At 33.4% G+C, this 6,939-nt stretch overlaps 1 pseudogene; it reads right to left on the bottom strand.

Moving 5' to 3' along the window:
- Positions 1-897: 897 nt before the first annotated feature.
- Positions 898-2,161, bottom strand: LOC458482 (elongation factor 1-alpha 1-like; annotated as a pseudogene).
- Between the last annotated feature and the right edge of the window lie 4,778 nt (positions 2,162-6,939).

Here is a 6,939-nt window from a genome sequence, read left to right as displayed (position 1 = left end):
ACTATGTGACCTTTTTAAGATTAGCTGTTTTCAGTCAGCGTGATGGCCTCAAGATTCATTCAAGCTGTTGATTGCATCAGCAGTCGGTTACTATTTGTTGCTAAATCATACTCTATTATATGGATGTACCAAGTTTATTTAACCACTTGTCCATAAGGGAGCACTTTGGTTGTTTCCAGTTTGGTGCTGTTATAAATAAAGGTACTATAAATATTTGTGTAGAGATATTTGCATAGACACACATTTTCAGCTCCCTGGCTTAAATGGCTAGGAGTGCAATTGCTGGATCATATGATAAGCATATGTTTAGTTTTTTTACAAAATTTCCAAACCACTTTTTAAGCTACTGCTAAAAGTGGCTGTTCCATTTTACATTTCTACCAACAGTATATGAGAGATTCAGTTTCTTTGTATCCTCACCAACATTTGGTATTGTCACGTCAATTTTTTAAAATTTTTGCTGTTCTAATAGGTGTGTAGTAATATCACTTTGTAGTCTTAATTTGCATTTCCCTAATGGCTAGTGATGTTGGATATCTTTTGATGTGCTTATTTACCATAAGAATGTTGTTTTCAGTGAATTGCCTCTATGTATCTTTGGACGTTTTGTAATTGGATTTTTTGTTGTTGTATTTTGAGAGTTCTTTACATATTCCAGATATAAGTCCTTTTTCGGATATGTGCTTTTACAATACTTTCTCCGTCTGTAGCTTGTCTTTTCATTCTCTTTACAAAATAATGCACGCACAAAAATATTTTAATTTTGATGAAGTCAATTTATCTTTTTTTATTAACTGATCTTGTTCCTGGTGTTATATATAAAAACTTTTTTAAAAACTGTAGATTGTAAAGGTTTTTCCCTATGTTGTATCCTAAAAGTCTAATAGTAAATTTTTTCTCATTAAACTTTTTTAATGGGTCTCAAAATTCTGTGATAAATTTTTGGTCAAATTGTTTCCATTAAAAAGTACTGATTTTAAAAACTAATACTTTAAACCTGCCACACCCAAAAAAGAAAACCAAAGTGGTCCACAAAACATTCTCCTTTCCTTCTGAAGGTTTCACGATGCATCGTTATCATTAACCAGTCTTTTACTACTAAACTTAAATGGCCAATTGAAACAAACAGTTCTGAGGCTGTTCTTCCACCACTGATTAAGACTGGGGTGGCAAGTATTATGCATAATATTCATTTATCCTTCTCAGCTTTCTGTGCAGACTTGGTGACCTTGCCAGCTCCAGCAGCCTTCTTGTCCAATGCTTTGATGACACCCATGGCAACTGTCTGTCTCATATCATGAGCAGCAAAGTGACCCAGAGGTGGATAGTCTGAGAAGCTCTCAACACACATGTGCTCGCCAGGAACCATATCAACGATGGCAGCATCACCAGACTTCAAGAATTTAGGGTCATCTTCCAGCTTTTTACCAGAACAGATATCAATCTTTTCCTTCAGCTCAGCAAAGTTGCATGCAATGTGAGCTGTGTGGCAATCCAGCACAGGGGCATAGCCAGTGCTGAACTGGCCCGGATGGTTCAGGATAAGGACCTGAGCGGTGAAACCAGCTGCTTCCACTGGTGGGTCGTTTTTGCTGTCACCAGCAACGTTGCCAGGACGAGCATCCTTGACAGACACTTTCTTGATATTGAGGCCCACATTGTCCCTAGGAAGAGCTTCACTCAAAGCTTCATGGTGCATTTCGACAGATTTTACTTCAGTTGTAACACTGACCGGAGCAAAGGTGACCAGCATACCAGGTTTGAGAACACCAGTCTCCACTTGGCCAACAGGAAAAGTACCAATACCACCAAGGGCTTGTCAGTTGGACAAGTTTGTGGTAGGATGCAGTCCAGAGCCTCAAGCAGCTTGGTTCCACTGGCATTGCCATCCTTACTGTGACTTTCTATCCCTTGAACCAAGGCATATTTAATATTTAAGTCTATGATTGATTTTTATGTAATATTAATGTAGGGTGTGGTTTTTTATTTCCCTTATAAATTGCCAGTGGCTTCAGCACCTTCGTTAAAAGTACCATCCTTACTCCAGGAATTGTTTTGTACCTTTATGAAAACTCGGGTGGCTGTCCTTGTTTGGAAGTTATTTCTGGGTACTCCATTCTGTTTTGTTTATCTTTGTTGTATCTCTACCTCTCAAAACCATACCGTCATGAGTATAGTAGCTACATATTTAAGTTTTCATATTGACTAGAGTGAGTCTACTCATTTTATTATCTATAGTGTTGCTTTAGCTATTTTCATTTCCTCTTATTTCTATATAACTTTTACAATAAAACTTTTACAATACTAACTTTTGTCTGGAAAAGTATTACAGGCATTTTCAGAGGAATTGCAATGAACTTTTCTCTCAATTTGGGTAGAATTTACATCTTCACCATAATTCTTCCAATGTATAAACTTTGTGGTGCTATTTATTTAGATTTTTTTTAATATTGCAATATTCAGTATACAAGTACACTTACATATATTTTTATTTTGTCTACTGAATTTTTCAGTTTTAAAGTTTCCACATTTTTAATCTTCTATTTTTTTATGTGTCTTTCTATTTCTGTGCCATACTTTCTTTTTCTTTCCATTTGCTTCAAATGTATTTGTAATTGCTTGCTGAAACAGTTAATAATGGCTGTGTTAAATTTCTTTTGTGATCATTTAAATATTTCTGTCATCTTAGTTTTAGTATCTGTTGATTTTCTCATTTTATTTAACATGAGATCTTATAGATTCTTGCTATAATGAGTAACTTTCAATTAAAATCTTGACATTTTGATAGTATGTGGTGAAACATTTGACCTTATTTAAATTTGAATTTTAGCAGGCATCCACTGACATTGTTCCAGCAGCTGAAAGGTGGCATCAACTCCTTACTGCTGCATTGGAATATGAATTTATTATGCCAACGTTAGAATTAGGCTTTTGAAACACACTCTACTTCTCACATAACCTAAGTAATATTGAATTTCTGGGTTCACTAATAACTATCTTAGATCTTTTTTAAAATGATGATGTTCATGACACAGTATTTTAATCACTGCAGTTTTTATAATAGATTGATAACTAGAATGACAGGCCACCCTGCTTACTCTTCCTCAGGCGTGTCTTGGTAGCATTATTATTTTGCTTTTCTATAACCTTCAGGTTCAGCTTGTCAATGTTCTTTATAAGTAAACACCATGTAAAAATTTTTAAATTGCATTCAATTTATCAATTAACAGAGAATTGATACCTTTACAGTAATGGGTCTTTCACACCCATAAGCAAATTATCTTTACGTAACTAGATCTTTTCTAATAATCTTCATTGAGAATTAAAATTTTCTCTGGGTAAATTTTTTATCATTGTTATATTCATATCTAAATATCCTTGTTTCTGTTTACATGTTTAACTTTAATATATTTTAATTATGTTTTTTAATTTTACTGACAGATATAAAAATGTAATTGAGGTTCTTTTTTCAGGCCTAAACTAAGCAAATTGAGTTTAGATACTTTGTTTATTTGTATTGCTGTTCTTCAGGAAACCTTTTGTGTTCTATGCAGGTAATCAAATTATTTTGAAAAATAAAAGTTTATTTTTTTCCATCAAAATTCGAATATTTCCTCCTTATATAATACTACTTAACCTTATATTTTCTTGATATAATGCAATGGTTTTGAGTTTCAGTACCATAATAAATGAAAGTGTTATAGCAGTCATCTTTGTTTAATCTATGATCCCAAGTGATAAGCATTCAATATTTTTTATTTTATTGAATGCTTTATTTTATTTAGGAGTAAATAAATGTGTTTTATTTACTCCTCACATTGTTTGTGTTTCTGTCTGTAAATAGCCTTTGAGAGAGTATCCCTGCTCTTTTCTTGTTTGAGAAGCTTTATATTAATGGACAGATGCTACATTTTTTATTTTAGATTTTAGATTTTTTTCTGCATCTATTAAGATCATGCTATTTTTTTTTTACCTTTTTGTTTTGATAATGCGGTTGAAAGTTTATCTACCACTGCACTCCTACATAAATCCTGGTCAATATAATATATTTTTGTTTGGTTTCTCTATTGGTTTTTTATGTTGTAGGAGTTGATTTTCTAAAAATTTTTGTTTAGGATTTTGTTTTTATGTTCACTGAAAAAAATAGATTATCACTTTACTTTCTGTTCCTTATTAAATTTTGGTATTAAGGCCTTATACAATAATAAGTTGGGAAGAGCTTTCTTTTTCCCAGTTTTTGGGAGAAGTTTCTGTAATATTTATTGCTTTTTCAAATTTGGGCAGAATTTATTGGTGAAAGCATATGGAAATAGAAATGTATTTGGAGAGAGTTTAAATTGTAGATTAAAGTTTTTAATGGTAGAGAATTAAATATGCATCTTTTATTAGGGGAGTATATAATGATGTAACTAGTGGCCACAGCACTCCATGAGGAGTACTTGTGAGATTTTGGAGAGAGTTTTTTCCAACACTTTAAACCATGGAGAAACAGAGACATTTCCTTGTTATTTCTTTTAAGAAGTGAATTTTATTTTTCTAGTTCTTTATCTCAGTGAATATGTAAATCTTTTTGGACAGAATAGATGTAGAAGTTTTAGACTCTACTCCTCATTGTGTGTTTATCCAAGGCTCTCCCTTATCTTCTCAAGCCTGCCTTCAACATATTAAGGTCTTTGGATTCTCAGGGTATTTATTAGTATCGGAGACCATTAGTTTCCTTGATTTTGCCTGTTTTATTTTTAGCTTTGAATATTCCCTTTAGTTTGCTTCCATCAAGGACATATATTTAAAATGATGTCAATCATTTTTTAATAGCCAATCTGTAGTGTTTCATAACAGAAGGATTTTTCAGAATATCTTCTCAGCTGATTATTGAAAATAGCTTTTCCTGGCAACACTCTGCTTAGACTACCTCCTGTTATACAATTAGGGTCATAAACTAAAAGTTCAAAGCATCATTGATGTATAAAGAAGTTTTCCAAAATAAAATCGCTGACATCCAATTGACTAAGAGCAATTCATTGAAAACCTATAGAGAATGTTATTGCCAAATGACCCACAAATGCTGCCCAGAAATAAGTGCTGCTGAAATAGTTGCTAAAATTTGCTTAGACAAATTTTTATTCTCCTGTTTAATTTCAGATTCTTTTCAATGTCAGACAAAAGTTCCCATGGCTCAAATTCAATTTACAGCACCCACACAGTTCTCATTACAAGTTATGGAGCAGTTTCCATCTCTCTTTGTGAGAATGTGCTTTACTTCCATTGTTCCATCAGCATATTTAGTAGAAAATTTTCATTTGAAATAAACTTTTTTTAACCAGCTTTCATTTGAGAAGTCGCATCACCAAACTCATGAATGTAGTTTGTCCCATGACCAAGGGGAAAAAAATTGAAAATTTTCAACAGTACTAGCAGGTTTTAATTGTTTATTTACAAATAAATGACAGGCAGGATCTCAACAGCCTAGTTGTGTCCATGTTAATACCACAGCTTCTATTCACTAATTATCAATACTTAATATTCTATTAGGAATATACATGAAATAAAGTTTAGGCATTGTTTGATTTTTCAATTGGAATTTACCTACTATTGATTGAAAATTTGAATTTTTAAAAATAAAAGTTAAAACCATTGTTTCTAACTGGGAAAAATATTATAATACAAAAGGAAAATATCCAACATAGAAACAAAAATATAAAACATAAAAAATGACTATCATTTGAATCATTCAGTATGTAATATTGCCTACTGTTTTAATTGATGCATGATATGGTCAGATGAAACAATGCCAACATATATTACCTATGTGATGAATCATAAGAAGTCTTCTGTTCTGAAGTCATTGAGAGTAAAAAAAAATACCCAATTTGATGTAGAAATAACTGGAAACTGTGGCTGGCATATAAGTTCAGAATTGGAGTAGGTGAAATTTTAGACTCAGCAGTAACTTTCACTTTCTAAAAAAATTTTATGTCATCTCAGTTTCCTGGTACTTGGTTTGAGAATCATTCCAATTTGTCAGTACAAAGTTTAGAATGAATTGATCCTTTTTTTTTTTTTTTTTTTTTTTTGAGATGGAGTCTCGCTCTGTGGCCCAGGCTGGAGTGCAGTGGTGTGATCTCGGCTCACTGCAAGCTCCGCCTCCCGGGTTCACACCATTCTCCTGCCTCAGCCTCCCGAGTAACGGGGACTACAGGCACCCGCCACCATACCCGGCTAATTTTTTGTATTTTTAGTAGAGACGGAGTTTCACCGTGTTAGCCAGGATGGTCTTGATCTCCTTACCTCATGGTCCGCCCACGTCAGCCTCCCGAAGTGCTGGGATTACAGGCGTGAGCCACGGCGCTCGGCCGAATGAACTGATTCTTAAATCCTTATAAATAAATTATCAAATAAAACTATCTAGATTCTAGCTGCTAGTGATGACTCTTGCCATTTTATAAGTGTTTAAGTAGGTACTCTAACAGAACATTTGTACAAAATCGTGATAAACTAAGCCAGATACTGGGATGAACAAAGGATAGTAGATATCCTTGTAGCTTCTGATGCCATCTTCTATATTTCTGTGATCAAACATGGTCCTTGTTGCTCCTATCACTTAATGATTATCAAGAAGGTTTTCACTACATTCAGCCAGGAATCTAATCAGCCATCAGACTTGTTCTTGCCTTGAATTAATCATCTTAATTTCTCTTTGGATCATCTCCATTGAAAAGCACATTTTGTTTTAGATTAACATGATTTTCTTGTCTAGAAGCAATAGATCAATTCATTTCCAATAATTTCCTAGAAAAATGATGCTTTATAGCTTTTTATCCATTCCGGTAAGGGAACAAAGCAATGGATGATCCGGTTAGTCAATAAAACTCCTCAGAAAAATTAGTTCCGAAACAGAACCTTCCCAATATTCCATTTGGGTCAGGATGATATCACAAT

Source organism: Pan troglodytes, chromosome 22, assembly GCF_028858775.2.
Source record: "Pan troglodytes isolate AG18354 chromosome 22, NHGRI_mPanTro3-v2.0_pri, whole genome shotgun sequence".
Taxonomy (NCBI): Eukaryota; Metazoa; Chordata; class Mammalia; order Primates; family Hominidae; genus Pan; species Pan troglodytes.
Note: the sequence above shows the minus strand (reverse complement) of the source record. Positions and strands in the feature narration are given on the sequence as shown.